This window comes from Sorex fumeus, unplaced genomic scaffold (genome assembly GCF_029834395.1).
Source record: "Sorex fumeus unplaced genomic scaffold, SorFum_2.1 ptg000035l, whole genome shotgun sequence".
Lineage (NCBI taxonomy): Eukaryota > Metazoa > Chordata > Mammalia > Eulipotyphla > Soricidae > Sorex > Sorex fumeus.
In genome coordinates, this window is record NW_026606092.1 from 4,140,830 (window position 1) to 4,164,041 (window position 23,212).

Here is a 23,212-nt window from a genome sequence, read left to right on the forward strand (position 1 = left end):
GAAAGTTTGTTCCTTGATCATATACTCTTTCCAACAAATACTCTTCCCAATTTAATCTGAGCAAATAAAGTTTAGTGCTTGGAGATACAGGATTTGGACTTAGTCTATTTGTTCCAAATGACTGTGAATGATGCAAAAGATGCAAAGACTAACAATGATCGAAAAGAAAATGAAAATAAAACATTTTAAATTGTGTCCAAAACCATCAAGTACCTAAGGATCAAATTAACAAAGGAGAGAAAAGATTCAGTGCACTAATAATAATAACTATAAAAAGAATTCCAAGTGGACACAAGGCAATGACAGAATATTTTATGTTCATGGATTGGAAGAATTAACTGTTACAATGATCATACTAATAAAGACATTATACAGATTCAGTGCAATCTTTAATAAAATATCCAGTGGCACTCTTCAAGGGCACAAAACAAACATAACTAAAGTTTGTATGTAACCACAAAGCTCCTCAAGTAGCATAAATAAATCCAAGAAAAAAGAAGATGGGATTTAGTACATCACCTGACTTCAAACTATACTATAAAGCAAAGATAAACAGTGCTGGAATAAAAGACTCTCAAACCAATGGTATAAAATTGAATGCACAGATAAAAACTCCAGGTGCATGGAGACAATTAATGACAAATTATTTAGGTATGCCAAGTGGAGGAAGCCAAGCCTCTTTTACACATGGTGTTGGAAAGACTCAATAGCCACAAATAAGAAACTAAAATTATTCCTATATATTTTTTTATTATTTTTTAGTCCTATATCTTACACGGTGCAAAAAATGTAAAATTTGTAAGTCTACAATTGTACCTCATAGTGTCTCACTAATAAAATTTAAAAAAAAACTAAGTACCTCAGTATTAGACTTCATAAAATACACTGAGAGTAACTACAACTGGTCTCATTCACCTGACCCTGAAGGCTACACCGACATGGCAGCACTGAGAAGGATGAGAAAGGAGAGGCAGACAAAATCTCAAGGCCGACCTAGGCTGCCACAACGAAGGAAGACAAAAATGATCGTCTGTACTTTCAATGCACGTACGCTAGCATCAGATGCATCCATCGAGGACCTGATGGTACAAGTGCGAATGATCAAGTACGAAATCATTGGTCTGACAGAGACAAGAAGGCACGAATCTCACCATGCCATTTTCGACACTGGAGAAGAATTGTTCCTCGGAACATGCGATAAAAGAGGTGTTGGAGGCGCCGGTGTCCTTGTCAACACAAACTTGGTCAAGAGCATTGATTCATTCGAATGCCTAACAACCTGAATCGGACGTTTACATTTGAATAGATGTGGCTCACTGCCTGCAGTTTCTATCTTCCTTGTCTACACACCAACATCTCATTATGATGAAAGAGAAATCGAGAAGTTCTACATAGAGCTAGAGAAGTTCTATAAAGAAGACCACACCTTCTACAAGATCATTGTGGGTGATTTTAATGCCAAGAAAGGACCGAGAAGATCAGCTGAAGAACTTCACATCGGGACCCATGGCCTAGAATGGAACGAACAGGGTGAGAGACTGTCTGAGTTCATCATGTCGACCAAGACCATTCATGGTAACTCACAGTTCCAGAAGGCAGAATCTAAACGATGGACATGGGAGTCTCCCAATGGACGATTCCACAACGAAATAGACCATATCATATTCAATCGACAGTTTTGCCTGACTGATGTCGCTGTTTTCCCAAAATTTCGAATGGGATCGGACCACCGTCTCCTTCGTGCAAAATTCTACTTCACAGAGCGGGGAGAAAGGGCTGCAACATTCAAAAAGAGAACTCCCAGAATGACCACCAACTGGGAACTCTTTAGTACTATTGCGGCAACATGGGAAGATGCCGACATACCAAATTCCACAGGATGGATATGTCTTTCCCAACATTCTCCCTTCCGAAATCCGACACGCCATTTCCTCGGCAAAGAAACAAACAGCACCTGGCCCAGACAAGGTCAGACCTGAACACCTGAAGAACCTGCCGTCAGTACTCATCAATACACTGGCTCAGCTCTTCACTCGCTACCTGTCTGAATGCAAGGTTCCGTCCCAATGGAAAACCAGCAGGACCGTACTACTCTTCAAGAAGGGAGACATCCATGACATTGGCAACTATCACCCGATCTCCCTATTGTCTGTCATCTACAAGTTGTTCACTCGAGTCATCCTAAATAGGATTGGCAGAACACTAGATGAAGGACAACCATGCGAGCAAGCAGGGTTTCGCAAAGGATTCAGCACCTTCGACCATATCCACACAATAACCAAGCTCATTGAGGTTTCTCGGGAGTTCAAGAAGCCGCTCTGTTTAATGTTCATTGATTTAAAGAAGGCTTTTGATTCTGTTGAGACAGAAGCAGTCATTGAAGCCCTAGCCAATCAGGGCATTCAAGCCCAATACATCAGGATCCTCCGTGAGCTGTATTGCGGATTCACTACCAGGATCTCACCATTCTACAAAGAAGTGATCATTGATGTCAAGAGACGGGTGTGGCAGGGTGATTCCATTTCACTGAAACTCTTCAGTGCCACCCTCGAGAACATCATGCGATGACTGGAATGGGAAGGAATGGGAGTGAAGATAGATGGTTGGCAACTACACCACCTCTGCTTTGCTGATGACATTGTTTTAATAACACCAAACATCAGCCAAGTGGCACAAATGCTGGCCGACTTTGACTGTGAGTGTGGAAAGGTAGGACTACAGCTGAATCTTATGAAGACAATGTTTATGAGAAACAGCCTCGTTCCTGACGCCCCATTCGCTCTCAACAGAACGACCATCTCCGAATGCAACAGCTATGTGTACCTAGGTCGAGAGGTCAACATGACAAATGACCTGGCACCTGAGCTGCGCAGGAGGAAGAGAGCGGCTTGGAACACCTTCAAGAACGTCGAAGAAATAGCTAAGAGGATGAAGAACCTCCAGCTCCGGGCACATCTCTTTGATTCCACTGTTCTTCCTGCATTAACATATGCCTCAGAGACCCTTGCCCTACGCAAACAAGATGAGAATGCTATTCAGGTCTCCCAAAGAAGAATAGAAAGAGCTATGCTTGGAATATCACGTTTCACTCAAATGAGAGAAAGATTCCGGAGTTCTGACATCCGTCGACGATCAAGAATCAGGGACGCTGTCTCATTTGCCAAGGTGTCGAAAATCAGATGGGCTCGTCACGTAATGAGATTTAAAGACGACCGCTGGACTAGATCTGTTACCGACTGGATTCCACGGGATGTCAAAAGACCGTGTGGCCGCCCACCTACCAGATGGCTAGACTTCTTCGTGAAGATCATGAATGATTGGTTTTTAGTCCCTTCATGTTCCCGGAGCGAACAGATGACATTGGGCTACACTAGCACGCGACAGGGACAAATGGAGACGTTACTGGCGCCCGCTCGAGCAAATCGGCGACTAACGGGAAGTTAAGTGATTAAGTGATTAAAATATACTAGCAAAAATAATAGTCAGAACTCACAATGATATTGACCACAAAGAGTTTTTAATGATATGAACCTAAGAAAGCAGAAGCAAAATTTGATAGGTTGACTACATTGTACTAACAAGTTTCTGTACTATGGAAGAAACAATGATAACCCAAAGATATATAAAAGACTATAAAAACCAGCTCCGGTAAGCGCGAGGCTGCATTTGCGGCCGTGTGACATCTTATTATCTCATTCTTCTTACTTTGGACAAACTGGCAGGCTACTGAATGTAACCTGCCCACACGGCAGAGTCTGGCAAACTCCCCATGGTGTACTCAATATGCCAAATACCAGTAACAATGATGGGTCTCATTCTCCTAATCCTGAAAGAGCCTTGAATATGGCACTTTTTACAAAAATCTCAGGGCTAGGATAAAGGAGACGTTACTGGGGTCTGCTCGAGGTAATTGATGAACAACAGGATGGTTGTGATCGTGACCGTGAGATACACAATTACAAAGCTGTTCATGGTTAGGTCTCAGTACTATAAAGTTCCAACACTCATTCCTCCAACAGTGTCTATTTCACACCACAATGTCCCCAGTTTCCTTCCCTTCACACCACCCCCACCACAGCCTGCCTCTATGGCAAGTACCCTTCTCTCTCTCTTTCTCTGTCTGTCTCTGTCTCTTTCTCTTTTTAAATACAGGAGTTAAGGAGTTAAGGTTTTTGCCTTGCACACTGATCACTGGGTTTGGTTGAATTCCTGGAATACTATCTCTCATCATGGTGTTATGAAAGTTACCATCTGATTATTTGTTGAGCTGTTTGTTGCTAGTTGAGCACTTTGTGTTATTATTTTCACTTATTGAGCTTAGTGGGCTTCTATGCTTCTTTCTCATCTAATTCTCTGTGGTCCCACTGGACTGTCAGTATTGCGGAATTTGGAGGTGTTTCATGGTCAATTCTCAACCTGCTCCCCTCCCAGGAGGTCCCAGATTTTTTGTACCTATGAGTTTTATTGCTTTGGCTTGACATCTTTCTCGAGGTTAGTCGTAAAGCTGTGAAGCTGGGTAATATCAGTGGCACAGGCTGTTGGATGTAGGTGTGGCTTCTGGGATTTCTGGCAGTCTGGTGGGGGGAAAACTAACTGCCCCATTCTGAAAAGGCCCACGAGGTTTTAGCCAGAAAACTGAAACCTATGTACTTTTTAACTTCCTGGATTACAGTATTGAAAATGTTAATATTAAATTATATTTTTTATTCTTTTTTATTAAAAATTTGTTTAATAGTGAGACATCATGAGGTACAGTTGCAGACTTACATATTTTTGTGCTTGGGTTTCAATTATACAATGATCAAATACCCATTCCTCCACCAGTGCCAATTTTCCACCACCACGGATCCCAGTATCCCTCCCACCCCCCATCCCCCCATCCCACCCTGCCTCTGTGGCAGGGCATTCCCTTCTGTTCTCTCTCTCCTTTTGGGTGTTGTGGTTTGCAAAAGAAACATTGAGTGGCAATCATGTTTTAACAAAACAAATGAAAATAACCAGGATGTCAGGTCTTTTCAATAAGTTGTCCTTTGAGAAATTTGTACAAATAATTTATTTCTTCTGTTTAGGTCAGGCGTTCCTTTTCTATTAATGGTACTATATTGAACCCAATATTTTGCCATCCTCTAAACTCCTTTACAAAAATTAATTTTAATCCAGTATAAGATTATGCAGGTGTTTAATAGAATTGTTAATTAGTTTGAGCTATAATAAATTCAGCTAAAATCAGTAGTAGAAAAATAGAGCAAATTAAAATTTATTCTTCCTTCACATAGTGTATCTTTGCATAAAGAAATTTATTTGGGGGGTTTGGGATTTAATTTTTGTTTTAATGGAGTAACACATGTTGAAATATTTGAGAAAGGAAGCCAAAATTCTTTTAAGTGAAGATAATATTGTAAAACAAACTCACTGTAGAGGTTTAGGAGCTTAAAATCCTCAAGTAATTATTCTTGTTGCTTGCCTAGAATTACAAGGAAAAATTTCTGAACTGAAATGTATAATTCATGATAAAGGATTATTCACACCAGACTACAAGTACATATTCATTATTACATAAACTCAGCATTGCGTTGTTAGCATTTCTACCAACACACATTTATTGAAAGTTTCTTAAGTGGCAGGCATTACTTAGAAACTGAAAGTAAACCGATGCACAAATACTTATGGATTCACTTTTATGGTGGAATCACGATCACAATCATCCTGTTGTTCGTTGATTTCCTCGAGCAGGCACCAGTAACGTCTCCTTCTTCCTAGCCCTGAGATTTTAAAAGAGCCATTTCAATGTTCTTTCAGGATTAGGAGAATGAGACCCATCATTGTTACTGGTATTTGGCGTATTGAATACGACACGGGAAGTTTGCCAAACTCTGTCATGTGGGCAGGATACTTTTGGTAGACTGCCAGGTTCTCCAAAGGAAAAATAAGATAATAAGATGTCAGCTTTCGGGAATTGGGTTTTATAGTCTCTGCGTCTTGGCCATTGATGGGACCAATCTGGTGCTGGTGGCAGCTGGTGGTGTGACGCCTACCTTCTGGAAGATGGAAGGTCTAGGTGGAGAAGGCCCAGTCCCAATCCGAGTAGGCTTGGAGACCTCAGCCCCGGGTGGAATAAACAATAATATATACTGAAGTTAAAATAATGAAATGATAATGAAACAAGATGGAAGAAACTAAGGGCAAACATGAACCTATTATATTTTCTGAGAAGATGAAGATGAATGGGGTATAGAGTGAGTAGAAATTTGGTTCATTCTTACACTGTTCCCCCATTTTCTACTTATCCATACCTTAGTGAAAAAGCATAATAGTATTCAAATTAAAGTTTGTATAATAGTATATATTATACAACTTTATATAGTATATATTTATATAGTATATATTACACAAGTTTGTATAATAGTACTCAAATTAAAGATGTATAACACTTTCACTAAGGACGAAATCATATCTTAAATGTGATGAAAATGGAAGGCAAGTAAATTTTTTCTAAGTGAATTTATATGAAAGGACAGATACAAAATGGTCTCTCATAAGTCAGATATAAAGAAGCACTGTAGGTAAATAACAGAAAGACTCTAAACAAAAGAATCTAAAAACCTGGTCTGCCAAACTGGTTTTACCACATTATTGATATGTTTGTGTGGTTGAGCAGGGTGGTGGGGGGAGTGGGGAAAGGGTGGCATTGAAGTAGGTGTGGGGCATATGTGTGGGGGGACTCTGAGGCAATGAGTTTAGGGAAAGACATTAGGTAGGGGTGTCGTTATGTAATGCTATTTTCATAAAACCCTAACATTAACAGAATTGCAAAGCTGTGGATTATGACTAAAAAGGGAAAAATTATCATGTCTCAATTTCCTCTAGCTTGCCTTCTGCAATTCCAGAGCACTAACTAATTTCTGAATGGCAGTTAATTATTTTAAATAGTTCATAATGCTCAAACTCCTGATATGTTTCTGAGCCAATCAATACTTCCAATCCACAATGATATGTCTCTGATTTGTATTGTTGCTTTTGTGAGTGTAGTAAATTAAATATAGTTTTTCTTCCTCTTCAAACTAGGAAATATGAATTACCGTCCATATGGTATGGACGATACAATTACTATTATTGATGGACTCAACTTATATAGTATAGATATGCACTGAGTGGATAGTTTAATTTTTTGAAAACTTCCCTAGTGATCATTTGACTTTTCTAATTATATTTCTCAGGAGGGAGAGAGGACATGAATAAAAGGAGTAAGCAAATCTAGGAAACTACAACACTGTTCTAGGAAACTACTACAACTGTCCTCCCATTGTTCGTTGATTTGCTCGAGCGGACCCAATAATGTCTCCATTTTGAGACTTGTTGTTACTGTGTTGGGCATATTGAATATGTCATGGGTAGCTTGCCAGGCTTTGCCATGCAGGCAAGATACTCTCAGTAGTTTGGTGGGCTCTCTGAGAGGGGCGGAGGAATTGAACCCGGCTCGGCCAGGCTGGCTGCATGCAAGGCAAACACCCTACCCCTGTGCTATCACTCCAGCCCTACAAATATCTGCAAAATTTATTATTTTACATTTCTCTCCACCTTCTCTTCCTTGCCACCCAACCTCAGAGGCCAAAATTTCAGATAAATTTGCCTAGTTATCATTATGGTTATGTGGAACTACCTGTATGAAAATGAAGATCTTTTCTTTTTAATAATTCTAGGAAACATTAGCTCACACAGAACTGAATGTGTTAGGAGGGCACTTTGATGTCTTTTCAACGTATATGTTTTCATAAGAGGCTTCCTAGAATGCAGTCAAAGTGCAAACCAAGATGCAATTAATTTAACCAGGCAAACTGACCAATAAAATATACCAGCCTATAGCTACTGCTCCTCAATAATGATAGAGAAATTGAAGAAAATAAATGAGGGAGAGGGTGCTTTTTGCCTTGAATTACACTGCATAATGTAACTGGCATCCATATATATGGCTGTGATATATACACACCTGCACACACCAACCAGATACACAACAACATTTTTGTTGTTAGAAATGAAACATTACATCAATATACTTTTCCTTCATTTCAGCAATATCTAGCTTTAATCAGGGTTTATTTCTGACTCTGCAGTCAGGGATAAGTCCTGGAGGGATTCTGGGAAACATTAGGGTACTGGGAATGAATCTAGGTTGACAAGTGCAATGCAAGTACTTTGTTCGCTGTACTACTTGTCTGGCCCCTAAATCAGAATTTTTCCAAGATGCATTCAGTTTTATGGTAGATATACCTCAAATGTTTATTAAAAATACGTTTTTCTCAGGCCCTCTCAATGCTTAATGAATCAGAATTTCTATTGACACTAGACTACAAATAACAATTTTTAAAATAGACACTTCAGTGTCTCTTTGTAAATTATGTATTGCAAAAGTTACTGATTTTACTCAGTAAAATCAGTTACTGATTTTACTCAGGTACTTTGATGTTATGTTCAGTTGTGTGCATGTGAAAAAAAATAAGTAATTTAATAATTACAGTCAGTATTTTTTTTCAAGCTGTGAAGTCAGAAAACTAGTTTCTTTGATGTACTAACAAAATTTGAATACACACATACAAACACAAGCAGATGTACACAACGTCTTTTTTGTAAAATGTCTAATTTTAATGTGTGCCTCTTCTGGAGATTCTTATTTTATGCTAATATATTAAAATGTATGTGCAAAAATCTGGTGTTTTTTAATATTTCAACAGATTTTTGTTTGCCTCTTTAATTAAAACAACTTAAGGATGGTTTGGGGAAAATCTTTCTTCTTAAATTTTATGAGGTATTTTGACTGTATTTTATGAGGTATGTTAGCTGTGAGGTATATTTTGCTGTGAGGTATTTTAGCTGTGTCTGAGGTATTTTAGCTGTGAAACATAACATAAAATACTCTAAATATTTTTTTCCTCTTTTGACTTCAGGTACTTTTTTTTCAAATGCTGGTTTGGAGGGGAATTTTATTTCTCTGTCTAGCTATAAATACAGGAACATTTCCTTTGTGTTAAAAAAGCATAATTTTTTACCAGAAGATATATGAAAATAATTTTTGCGCCTTTGTTAGTTATTGAAGTCTGTTTTTTTAATCATGCAGTATAGTAATAAGCATAAACATTAATATTCAGAGAGCAACTGACAGGAACATTTTTGTTCTGTATTCTAAAATTATTATCCTTGGTATCTAAGACAGAATCATTTAACAGTCATTTAATAGTGAGAAAATATATAGCTTTAACCTACATTGAGTGGTTAAAAATAGTAACGCTAGCAAACAGATTTAAATAAATGTATCACCAGGCATATCTTTTATACAAACCCTTCTCTCCTTCCTTCTCCCAAAAATTATGATAAGAATTTCAGCAATAAATTTTATGTTCTAGTTTTGATTAAAGGCCTCTTACTAATTTTTACCCTGCATATCAAAAATTAAATATTTGAATTAAGTGGCAAACCTTTTCTTCCACATAAACTTTTAATTTCAATTATAATTCAGGTGTCTAATGCACATTCCTTTTTTGTTGCTGCTTTTCTTTTCTCTTTTTTTTTGAAGTAAAGCAGATTTTATTTTGAGACTTTTGAAGAGCAAGAGGGCGAGAAAGTGGGAGAAAGTGCAGAATAGTACACGCTAGAGAGAGCTCTGGTTTCTCCATGGACACAGAGAGTCCCTGCACACATTCCAGTATTAGATAGGAAAGCATGAAAATACAAATCCCAAGAGGGGAGTTGTGGGAGACACATGCTTGGCTACGTGATCACACATAGAACATGAGCTCAAAAAGCATATCTACCAATTGTTATTTTTCTTAAAGTTACAGTGAGCAGTTTCTCACTGTGTTGGGACAAAGTAGGGAGGTTTCTTCCATTTTACTTAGCATAACAAGTGTAAAGTAAATGCTCGGTACTAGAATGCATTCTATCTAAATGGTATGGCTCCTTGAATTCGGAATTACAGAAGATGATAGAAAAGTTACCTAAGCTACCGAGTTAAAAAATGCTGTTAGATAATTTTATTATTGGGAATGAAAAGAACCACACCTGTTAATAAAATCCTGCATACACATTGAAATATAGATACACTTCACTGTCAGGAGTGAGGGCCAAGAAGTCAATACCATAATTTTATAGTAGGCTCAACATAAGGGTAGAAGAGGGGATAAGACTTGGCTCCGCAGTCAATAGTGACATAACACATGATCAGAGTCATGAATGTAGTATATTAGAAGTGGCGGGCATTATCCAAGGCCCCGTGCTACTGAAAAGGGATAAGGCTAAGAGGAGTTAGCATTTCTCTTTCCATAAAGCCTGAGATCATGCTATAGACTTAATAAGCTGCCACAAAAGAGACCTGCTTCCTATTTTACCTCTTTCTATTTCACCACTATATAATAGGAGATCCTCAGCCTGCTCCCAACAGCCCAGCAGCCCAGCAGCCCAGCAGCCAAGTAGACCTCCATTACCTCCACTACTTCCACTACCAAGCTGCCGCCACGCTCCAGGATGCTTTCCAGACACTCGGGCCAAGAATCACAAGTAAGCCTCACAGAACCAGGGAAGTAGAATTCTGTGACCTTGGACTCCAAACTCAACGGACCCAGGAACAGAGATCCTCTGCCTGCTCCCAGCAGCCCGGTAGAGCTCCATTACCTCTACTACCTCCACTACCCACCCGCCGCCACTCTCAAGGACACTTTCCCGAAAAGCGGCAGCACAACTCATCATAAAACACTTAATACAAGATTATCGCACCATATTTGACGGGGTTCAAATATGGTTGTTTGAACCATGGGAACATCTGCAAGGATGATTAGAGGCTGTTCTAAAAGCCTCCATCCCTCTTGGAGAGCCTAACAACCTACCGGAGTGTCCCACATGCATGGCACAGCCTGGCAAGCTATCCGTGGTGTACTCGATATGCCCAAACCGGTAAATACCATGGGTCTCATACTGCTGACCCTAAAAGAGCCACCAATACGGCAGTGTTAAGAAGGATGAAGAAGGAGAGGCTGATAAAATCTCAGGGCCGAACTAGGCTACCAAAATGAAGAAGGACAAAAATGCCTATCTGCACTTTCAATGCACATATGCTGGCATCAAATGCATCGATCACAGACCTGATGGTGCAAGTGTGAAAGATCAAATATGACATCATTGGTCTGACTGAGACAAGAAGGTATCAATCACATCATGCCATTTTTTGACACTGCAGGAGAACTGTTCCACAGAACATGCAACAAAAAAGGCATCAGTGTTATTGGTGTCCTTCTCAACACGAACTTGGCCATAAACATTGATTCATTCAAATACCTAACAACCTGAATCGGATGATTACACTTGAATAGACATGGCTCACTGCTGAAAGTTTCTATCTTAGCTTTCTATGCACCAACACCCAATTATGATGAAGGAGAAATTGAGAAGTTCTACATGGAGCTTGAGAAGTTCTATAAAGTAGACCATACCTTCTACAAGATCATTAACTGTGATTTTAGTTCCAAGATAGGACCAAGAAGATCAGCCGAAGAACTCTACTTCGGGAGCCATGGCCTAAAATGGAACGAACAGGGTAAGAGACTGTGAGAGTTCATTATTTCGACCAAGACCATACAAGGTAACTCAATTCCAGAAGGCTGAATCTAAATGTTGGACATTGGAATCTCCCGGTGAATGGTTCCACAATGAAATTGATCACATCATATTCAATCAGCAGTCTTGCCTGACTGATGTCGCTGTTGTCCCAAAATTCCAAATGGGGTCGGACCACCATCTCCTTCGTGAAAAATTCTATTTCACAGAGCAGGGAGAAAGGACTGCATAGTTTATGAAGAGAACTCCCAGACCGACCACCAACTGGGAGCTGTTTGGCACTACTGGGGCAACATGGGGAGATGCTGTTATTGACAACATTGACAAGGAATACAATCTAGTGGTTCAGAACCTCCATGATTCTGCAAAGAATGCCGAGAGAGAGAGATAGTCACAAAAAGACTACTGTCTTAGAAAACTCTCAAGCTCATTTTCCAACTTGGCTTGGTGCAAGCCTCAGCATAATCGCAAGGAAACGTCTGAGCTCACAAAGCACTGCAGAGAAGCGATAAAGGAAGACCTCAAAATAAAGAAGAGAAGCAGTGCTGGTAAATGCGGCAGAAGCTGAGAAAAGCATTCATAATGCCCACCTGTCCTTCGCCAACTACAAGACCAAGATGACTGCCCTCCGACATCCTGATGGGTCTATCACATCTTCCAGAAGGGCAATGGAGAAGATTATCTATGACTTCTACTCGGATCTCTTCAATAGCCATGTCCACCTGCGCACATAGTAAATTCCTCAGGATGATATGTCATCCTAAAGTTCTCCCTTCCAAAATCCGATACACCATTTCTTTGGTAAAGAAGCAAACAGCACCCAAACAAGACAAGGTCAGACCTGAAGACCTGAAAAACGTTCCGTCAGTACTCATCAATACACTGGCTCAGCTCTTCACACACTACCTGTGTGAGTGTAATGTTGCATCCAAATGGAAAAACGAGCAGGACTGCACTACTGTTCAAGAGGGGAGGCATCCACGACATTGGAAACTATTGCCCGATCTGCCTGTTGTCTGTTGTCTACAAGCTGTTTACTCAAGTCATCCTGAATAGGATTAGCAGAAGACTAGATGAAGGACAACCACGCAAGCAAGCCAGTTTCTGAAAAGGATTGAACACAATCAACCATATCCACATGGTAACCAAGCTCTTTGAGTTTTCTGGGGAGTTCAAGATACCACTCTGTCCAACATTCATTGATTTAAAGAAGGCCTTTAATTCTATTGGGACTGAGGCGGTCATCGAGGCCCTAGCCAAATAGGGTATTCAATGTCAATACACCAGGATCCTCCGTGAGCCATATTGCGGATTCACTACCAGGATCTCACCATTCTACAGGGAGGTGATCATTGATATCAAGAGAGGTGTTCCGCAGGGTGATACCATTTCACCGAAATTTTTCAGTGCTACCCTTGAGAACATGGTGTGTTGACTGGAATGGGAAGGAATGGCAGTGAAGATAGTTGGTCGGCAACTACACCACCTCTGCTTCACTGATGGTATTGTTCTTATAACAGCAAACATCAACCAAGCAGTACAAATTCTGGCCGACTTCGACTGTGCGTATGGAAAAGGTCGGAGTACAGCTGAATCTCACAATGACAATGTTTATGAGAAACGGTCTCATTCCTGACATTCCATTTGCACTCATTGGACAAACACCTCTGAATGCAACAGTTATGTGTACCTAGGTTGAGATGTCAATATGATGAATGACCTGGCAGACCTGAGTTGTGCAGGAGAAAGACAGTGTTGAAGAAATAGCTTAAAGCAAAAAGAATTTCCAAGTCTGGGCACATCTCTTCGATTCCACTGTTCTTCTTGCATTAACATATTCTTCAGAGACCTGGGCCCTACGAAAACAGGATGAGAATGCTATTTGAGTCTCCCAAAGAGGAATTGAAAGAGCTATGCTTGGAGTATCACACTTCACGCAAGTGAGAGAAAGAATCCAGAGTTCCGACCTCCGTTTATAGTCAAGAATCAGAGACGCTGTCTTGTTTGCCAAGGCGTTGAAAATCAGATGGGCTGTAATGATATTTGGAGACAACTGCTGGACTAGAGCCATTACCGACTGGATTCCTTGGGATGTCAAAAGATCGCTTGGCTGCCCATCTATGAGATGGTCAGACTTCTTCGTCAAGACCCTGAATGATCAGTTTGAGGTTGTTCATTTTTCTAGAACAAGCAGAAGCCATTGGGCTCTATTAGCACGCAACAGGGACAAATGGAGACGTTACTGGTGCCCACACAAGCAAATTAATGAGTAATGGTATGTCAAGTGTCATCATGGGAGAAATTTTCAGGGACTGTCCCTTCACCTCTTTTGGTTCCTTTGGTGATTGAATAATATGATATGACATGATCTGATATGATAAGAGACAGATATGTTATGAAAAAGATCAGTGGAAAAAGAAAAATTGAATGCACTTTTATGAACATGGTGGTTCATAAGCTATGAAACATAGTGAATAATTGAAAAAGTCTGTTTAGCTTTTAAAGAGGCAATAAATCGGAGATAACAGAACAGAGAATTTATTTCTCTGTCTCTCAAGAGACATTTCTGTGGCAAAGTTAACTTCCACATGGAAATTTGCTGTCTGCTTCCTGGGGAAGCAGGGAGACAGAGGGTAAGAAAAAGGTTTTTCTTTTAGGAGAAAAAAAAGTTATTTTATTATTCATCAGTTATTATTTTACCTGAAAATAATCAATATGATACTTTATGTATGTTAGGATGGCCTAATTTGGAAGGTTAAAATTGCATTCCAATCTGTAACACTAATTAAATTTCAAACACAACATTTGTTTCACTAAAATAATTTATTATTACTATAGATTTAGTAAAAATAAAAATGTTATATATTTTTTAAAAATGATGACTAGGAGTCTTAAATATTTAAGATGTGGGTTCAGGTGGGAAATTTTGATAATTTTCTGTAACCTTAACAACCTGTTAAGTACTCCTTCAAGATACTATATATTCTTTTTGCTTTCTTGTTGCAGATAATATATTTTTCTATCACTTCACTTGATCACTTGATCCTCCGTTATTCATCGAATTACACGAGCGGGTGCCAGTAACATCTCCTGTTGCGTGCTAGCGTAGCCCAATGGCATTTGTCCCTTCTAGGAACATGAAGAGCCTCAAACTGATTTCTCTTTCATCATAATTGGATGTTGGTGCATAGACAACAAAGATAGAAACTGCCGGCAGTGAGCCACATCTATTCAAGTGTAATCGACCGATTCAGGTTGTTAGGCATTCGAATGAATCAATGTTCATGGCTAAGTTTGTGTTTACAAGGATACAGACACCACTGACACCTCTTTTGTCACATGTTCCAAGGAACAGTGTCGAAAACGGCGTGATGTGATTGATGTCTTCTCGTTTTGGTCAGACCAATGATGTCGTACTTGATCTTTCGCGCTTGTACCATCAGGTCCTCGATGGATGCATCAGATGCCAGCGTACGTGCAAAAAGTACAGACAGTCAATTTTGTATTTCTTCATTTTGGCAGCCTATTTCTGCCTTGGGATTTTATCAGCCTCTCCTTCCACATCCTTCTCAACTCTGCCATATTCAGGGTCAAGGGAATGAGATCCATTTTTTTTTTACTGGATATGGCATATCAAATAGACCACGGATTGCTTGCCAGGCTCTGCAGCGTGGGTGGGATATTTAAGGTATATAACAAAATATATTTTTCTATATTATTTAAATATAAAAATGACCATACACCATAGAGTTTAGACCGTTTTTCTATTTCCCAGGATCATGGATGGGCAAGGGTGAAATAGGATTTAGAAAAAGTTGGTCTCAAATTACATGCTCATAATACAGTAACTAGAAAAGAAACATGCTATTTTTCTTATCACCGTTACTAAGATAAGAATTTTTAATATTAAATATAAAATCAGATACAGCTTCTTATCTATGTAATTAAATGTGACATAAACATTTGAGATAAGCATAAGGTCATTTTTCTTATTATTTTTTAAATGAAGAGATGGCTGATAGAAATATGAACTTGTGAATCTCAAGTAAACCCTAAAAATATTCTGGCATAAAAGAATATTTTTAAATCGTCTGTTTTGGAAAATTGTTCTTACTGGTAGAATATGTATTGTGCTTCCATTCCTATTTTTATTGCCATTTCCCAGAATTAGTATGTATTAAATGTAATAAAGTCATAATTGTGCTGGAGCAATAGTGCAGCAGTAGGGCGTTTAGCTTGCGGGCAGCCAGCCCGGCAGAACCTGGTTCAGTTCCTCCTCCCCTCTCAGACAGCCCAGCAAGCTACCGAGAGTATCTCGTCTGCACCGCAAGGCCTGGCAAGCAACCTGTGACGTATTCAATATGCCATACACAGTAACAAGAAGTCTCACGATGGAGATGTTACTGTGCCCGCTCGAGCAAATCGATGAATAACGGGAGGACAGTGACAGTGACAGTCATAATTACATGATATCATATACAATGAAATTAAGAAGTATGTCATTGTTTGTTTTAAGTCATAAAATGTCAATTACTGTGTAAATAGTGATCATAAGTAAGATTTTTAAAATATATTTATGCAAGGTATTAAACAAGAAACATGTAGCCATTTTCTATTTTCCAAATATGAAGATAAACTAGAGGGAAAAAAGTAAAGATCAAGGTTTTAAAGGGAAACTATATGAACATAATGTGAAATCTTCAATAGAAAAGATGTATTTGGTACTCACTATTGCTATATAAAATCACATCTTAGTTGCTTACAATTTATCAGAGTGTTTATTGGATTCAGATTTTTCAAATAGATGTAGAGAAACTTCAGCTGAAGCAAGATTCATCTTTGTTCACCTGAAAATAATAATGCCATAATATAATTAAGAGAGGGTTTATAAGAATAGTCGTGGTGATTCAGGCCCACCAGGGTCAGGACACTGAGGAGATTTATAGGAATGTGCAAGGAATTGATCTTAGTTTAGGGAGTTTGTTTTAAATTATGTTGAAAGGTTTATTATATCTAATTTTCTTTACATGGCTGAGTAGAGACTTCAGACAGAAAACAGTGCTGGCAACCATATTTTGTAACCATCAACATATATGCTGTTGCTTCTGTCTTAGTACATAATTACGATAAAGGCTGTAGGTTTTTCATTTTGAATTCTCAGTATGACAGTTCAGACAATATGGAGTCAGTTTGACTCAAAACATGTTCCACATTTTGAAGTCCTAACAGGGATGGATATCCATGACATGATAACCTTTTATTCACAGGCTGATGTTTACCTGATATGGGAGCTGATTGCCTTTTACTTATCATGTGGCTTCAACATGGCATGTTTGGACCTCTTCACAGAATCTTTCTTTGTGGAAATGTTTGTTTTAAATTGAAATATTTTTATTACTATATGCGAAATATACAAATTCAATATCATGTGTTGTAAAAAAGACATACAAATATAAATATTAAAAATAACATGAGCTATGCATCTATAATGGCAAATTTCTCAAAGCAAGTGTGCCAATAAACACAGAAAAAAGTCTTGGTATCCTATCAACCATAGGGATCACACATCAGTACTCTGATTATATTCTGCTAATTACAAGGATGGTCAATAGAAGGATTGATTCTGAGCAGGGACCATCTTTAGAGACTATTTATCAGAGTTCCCCAAACTGATACTCAGAAGTAAGAACAATAACATTTCGTGATTACTTTTGTCTTTCTTTCCTTGTAATCTAAATTTTTACTTAATTCTTAGAATAAAAAATGTTGTAAGTAACCTCTAACCTATACTGCTGAGGTAAAAAAGACATCAGTTTACAAAAGCACAGCGGGTAGGGCATCTGCCTTGCACGCAGCCAACATGGCCGACCCGAGTTCGATTCCTCCGCCCCTCTCGGAGAGCCCGGCAAGCTACCGAGAGTATTCGATATGCCAGACACAGTAACAACAAAAGTCTCCAATGGAGACGTAATTGGGCCCGCTCGAGCAAGTTATTTGAGTAATTATATATTAGTGTTTTATATTTTAGTTTTCCATAATTATTCCAAATGCCTTAAATTAAATAAAAGAACAGGGAAAAATAAAAGTGAGGGAAGCAGAACTCTGTAACCTCGGAAACTAGGCTCAACAGACTCGGGAACAGAGATATGCTCCCAGCAGCCCAGCAGACCTCTGTTACCTCCAGTACCTCCACTATCCAGCCACCTCCATGCCCCAGGACGCTTTCCGGACACTCAGGCCGAGACTCACACATGAGTGAAGCCCCACAGAGCGAGGGAAGCAGAACTCTGTGACCTCAGACTCTGAGCTCAACAGACCCAGGAACGGAGATAATCTGTCTGCCCCCAACAGCCCTGCCAACCCCATTTACCTCCACTAACCCCACTACCCAGCTGCCAAAACACTTCAGAATGCTTTTCAGATCACTCGGCCACAATGAGACGTGCGACACATCATAACACACTTAATACAAGATTACCATGCCATATTTGATTACGTTGAAATATGGTTTGAACCATGAAAACACCTATAAGGATGAATAGAGGCCGCCCTACAAGCCTCTATCCCTCTTGGAGAACCTGGCAGGCTGCCGAGAGTGTTCAGCCCACATGGCAGAGCCTGGCAAGCTATCCGTGGTATATTTGATATGCCAAAACCAGTAAATACAATGGGTCTTATACCGCTGACCCTAAAAGAGCCACAAATATGGCAGTGTTAGAAAGGATGAGGAAGAGGAGGCTGATAAAATCTCAGGACCGAACTAGGCTGCCAAAACGAAGAAGGACAAAAATGACTATCTGTAAATTCAATACACATATGCTGGCATTGGATGCATCCATCAAGGACCTGATGGTGCAAGCAGGAAAGATCAAGTATGACATCAGTGGTCTAACCGAGATGAGAAAGCATCAACTACATTACGCCATTTTCAACACTGAGGAAGAACTCTTCCTTGGAACATGCAACAAAAGAGGCTTCGGTGGTGTTGGTGTCCTTGTCAACACGAACTTGGCCAGAAACACTGATTCATTAAAATGTCTAACAACCCGAATCGAATGATTACACTTGAATAGATGTGGCTCACTACCGGCAGTTTCTATCTTAGTTTTCTATGCACCAACATCCAATTATGGTGATGGAGAAATTGAGAAGTTCTACATGGAGCTTGAGAAGTTCTATAAAGTAGACCACACCATCTACAAGATCATAATCAGTGATTTTAATTCCAAGATAGGACCAAGAAGATAAGCCAAAGAAATCCACTATGGAACGCCTGGTCTAGAATGGAACAAACAGGGTGAGAGATTGTGTGAGTTCATCATGTCGACCAAGACCATCCAAGGTAACTCAAAATTCCAGAAGGCTGAATCTAAACGTTGGGCATGGGGGTCTTCTGATGGATGATTCCACAATGAAATTTACCACATCATATTCTTCAAACGATGGTCTTGCCTGACCAATGTCACTGTTGTCCCAAGATTGTCCCGAGATCAGACAACCGTCTCCTTCATACAAATTTAGCTTCACAGAATGGGGAGAAAGGGCTGCAGAGTTTAAGAAGAGAACTCCCAGGACAACCACCAACTGGGAGCTCTTTGTAACTATTGAGGCAACATGGAAGATGCCGTCGTTGACAACATTTACGAGGAATACAATAGAGTGGTTCAGCACCTCCACGATTGTCCGAAGAACTCCGTGAGAGAGAGCCACAAAAGACGCCTGTCTTAGAAAACTCTCGAGCTCATTCGCCAACGTGGCTTGGCGCAAGCCTCAGCATAACCACAAGTGAACAGCCAAACTCTCAAAGCAGTGCAGAGAAGGGATAAAGGAAGACCTCAAAGAGAGAAGAGAGGCAGTGCTGGCAGATGCGGCAGAAGCTGAGAAAAGCATTCACAATGCCTGCCTGTCCTTCGCCAACTATAAGACCAAGATGACTGCCCTCCGACGTCCTGATGGGTCTATCACATCTTCCAGAAGGGCAATGGAGAAGATTATCCATGATGTCTACTCGGATCTCTTCGATAGCCACGTCCACCTGCCCACATACCAGTCTGCAGGATGGATATGTCATTCCCAAAGTTCTCCCTTCTGAAATATGAAATGCTATTTCTTCAGTAAAGAAGCAAACAGCACCTGGACAAGACAAGTTCAGATCCGAACACCTGAAGAATGTGCAGTCAGTTATCATCAGTACACTGGCTCGGCTCTTCACACACTACTTGTCTGAGTACAAGGTTCTGTCCCAATGAAAAACCAGCTAGTACAGCTGTACTTCTGTAAAAGAATGGAGACATCCATGACATTGGAAACTATCGCCCAAACTGCCTATTGTCTGTCGTCTACAACCATGCGAGCAAGCTAAGTTCCGAAAAGGATTTAGCACAATCGACCATATACACACGGTAATCAAGCTCATTGAGGTTTCTCGGGAGTTCAAGATGCCACTCTGTCTAACTTTCATTGATTTAAAGAAGGCCTTTAATTCTATTGAGACTGAAGCAGTCATCAAGGTCTTAGCCAAATAGGGCATTCAATGTCAATACATCAAGATCCTCCGTGAGCGGTATTGCGGATTCACTACCAGGATCTCACCATTCTACAGGGAGGTGATCTTTGACGTCAAGAGAGGGGTTCCACAGGGTAATACTATTTCACTGAAACTCTTCAGTGCCACCCTAGAGAACAACATGCAACGACTGGAATGGGAAGGAATGGCAGTGAAGATAGATGGTCGGCAACTACACCACCTCTGCTTTGCTGATGACATCATTCTTATAACACCAAATATCATTCAAGTGGAACAAATGCTGGCTCCCTTTGATGATGAATGTGGAAAGGTCGGACTACAGCTGAATCTCACAAAGACAATGTTTATGAGAAACGGTCTCATTCCTGACATTCCATTCAGTCTCAATGGGTGAATATCTCCGAATGCAATAGTTATGTGTACCTAAGTTGAGAAGTCAACATGACCAATGACCTGGCAGACTTGAGTTGTGCAGGAGGAAGAGAGTGGCTTGGAATGTCTTTAAGAGCTTTGAAGAAATAACTAAGAGCATGAAGAACCTCAAGCACTGGGCTCATCTCTTTGATTCCACTGTTCTTCCTGCATTAACATAAGCTTCAGAGACCTGCGCCCTACGAAAACAGGATGAGAACGCTATTTGAGTCTCCCAAAGAGGAATAGAAATAGCTATGCTTGGAGTACCACACTTCACTCAAATGAGAGAGAGTTCGGAGTTCTGACCTCCATCGATAGTCAATCAGGGATGCTGTCTCGTTTGCCAAGGCATCGAAAATCAGATGGGCTGTAATGAGATTTGGAGACGACCACTGGACTAGAACCTTTACCGACTGGATTCCATAGGATGTATGAGATAGTCAGACTTCTTCGCCAAGAGGCTGTTTGTGTTCCTAGAACTAGCATATGCCATTGGGCTACATTAGCACGCGACAGTGAAGAATGGAGACATTACTGGTGCCCGCTTGAGCAAATAGATGAGTAACGAGATGTCAAGTGATCAAGTGATTTTATATTTATATATTTAATACATTTTCACTTTAAATATTTTTTATTTTGTCTTTTTGAAAATTTTAATAAAAAATGTCTGCTTATGCAGTATACCTACCTGGAATTAATTTATTAGAATATTAATTGGAAACCTCTGGGAAAACTTTTCAAACATTATACTTTCCAAACCTTTTTCTTCATTAAATAAAGAATGCAAATGTGTCACCTAAATCCCAACTAACTTGCTTACCTTGGTTTTCCTTCCCTTCCAGTTTCCAGTGTAATTCAGGTGGAAAATGTTTCGTTTCTACCAGTATTCCAATGAATTATTATTTTGTGTATTATTTGCCTTGGGGTTTGTTACTATTATGGGTAATCACATGCTTGATTGGTGTTAAATGTGCATTGCATAAACGAAGACTAGGGTCTGTGGGCACAGTAGTGAGATTTGAGCAACAGGTTTGTGATGTGAGAACTCCCATCGGAAAACTCAGTGCACATGGAGGAAAAGAATGTTTTATTTTACAAGATAGCATTGAAATATGTCAAGCTCAGGAACTGAGACGTGGTAGGCTGACATGTGTTCTGAGAATAAAAGAAACATAAATTGCTAAGGTTCAGGAGCATGCCCATTCTATGAATAAAGATTGACTTTGCTGCCAAGGGAAGCAAGTTGGTTGAGTTTTAGGTGACACATTCCCACTCTTTATTTTACCAAGAAAAAGGGTTTGGAAAGCATACTGCTTGAAATGTTTTCCCAGAGGTTTCCAATGAATATCAAACCCATCAAGCATCACATTTATTTTAGACACACTCCCTCTGCCTTAGGAATGCCTTTCAGCTCTGATGTCATTCGCGGCATCTGTCATCTTCCTCCACTTTTACTGTCAGCCTACCTATGCCTTTAAGGCAGGTCACCTTTCTTTGGCACCCTGCATTTAATAAAAAGGTGTGGAAACTAAACTTCTTCCACCTGAGTGACACTGTGAATTGGAACCCTTTTTACTTGCCCCTATTTGATCCACTCAACATTTTCCATTGTATAGCCAAGTGCTACTCTTATCCATATACTTATGGAATAAAATGTTTCTAATGATACTACCTCAAAATATATTCAAAACATGTTTTACATAAACATATATTTATATATCGATAAATATATTCAAAATATAGTTCCTATAAAATAGATTTAGATTAAATTTTTAAAAGAATCACTATTATGCCTTTTTTGGCAGGGTTGAAGTAAAATCCCAAATAATAATGGTGGGTCTGTTGTTGAGATATTGAATGTAATCAAAGTAGAGAAAGAGTAATGTGGAAATCTTCTGCCCCAGAGGTAGGTGGTTGTGGAGGATGGAGATATACTGGGGATTTTGGTGGTGGAAACTGGGCACTCGTGAAAGGACAGGTGTTTCATTGTAAGGCTGAGACTTAAACCCAGAAACTTTGTAACTGCTCTCATGATGATTCAATAAATAAAATTATAAAAAGTGGGGGGGGTGTAAGGTGGCGTTCATGCACAATTCAATCAGACTAATCAATGGCTAAATAAAGAGCAATATTTGTACATAAAAATTACTATTATTTATAAACTTCCATTATGAAAAAGGAACTGTAGTAGGGGTGAAAACAATACCGAGAAAGAAACAAAGAAATTTCTGTAGTGGACTTTATTTTTTTCTTTGTTTTAAGAACTGGTAGTTGGTTTCTGTGTAACACATCAGGAGATCTTGCTTCCGATTATTCCTGATATGTGGACTCTAATCCCTTCATAAGAAAAATGTAACTTAGTGCTTTTGTAAAATAATGGAAAAGAGATTTTTTTCTTTTTATTTCAATCCATCCTCCCTCATCTCCCCCCACATACATATACACACATCTACAAATGTTTCGTACCTGGCAAAGGAGGATATTAGTTACTTGGATTCAGTATGCAAGGTTGAACTTGGCCAATGTGTTTTTATTATTCTAGAGACATTTCCTAAAGCCTCTCAAGGTTAATCAAATACACCAGAGGCTTCTATAAGGTTGCAGAAACTAATTATTATTCCTGTGGTTACCATCCCAGTTCCCTCAACCCTACTTTTACAGTTCCTTCTG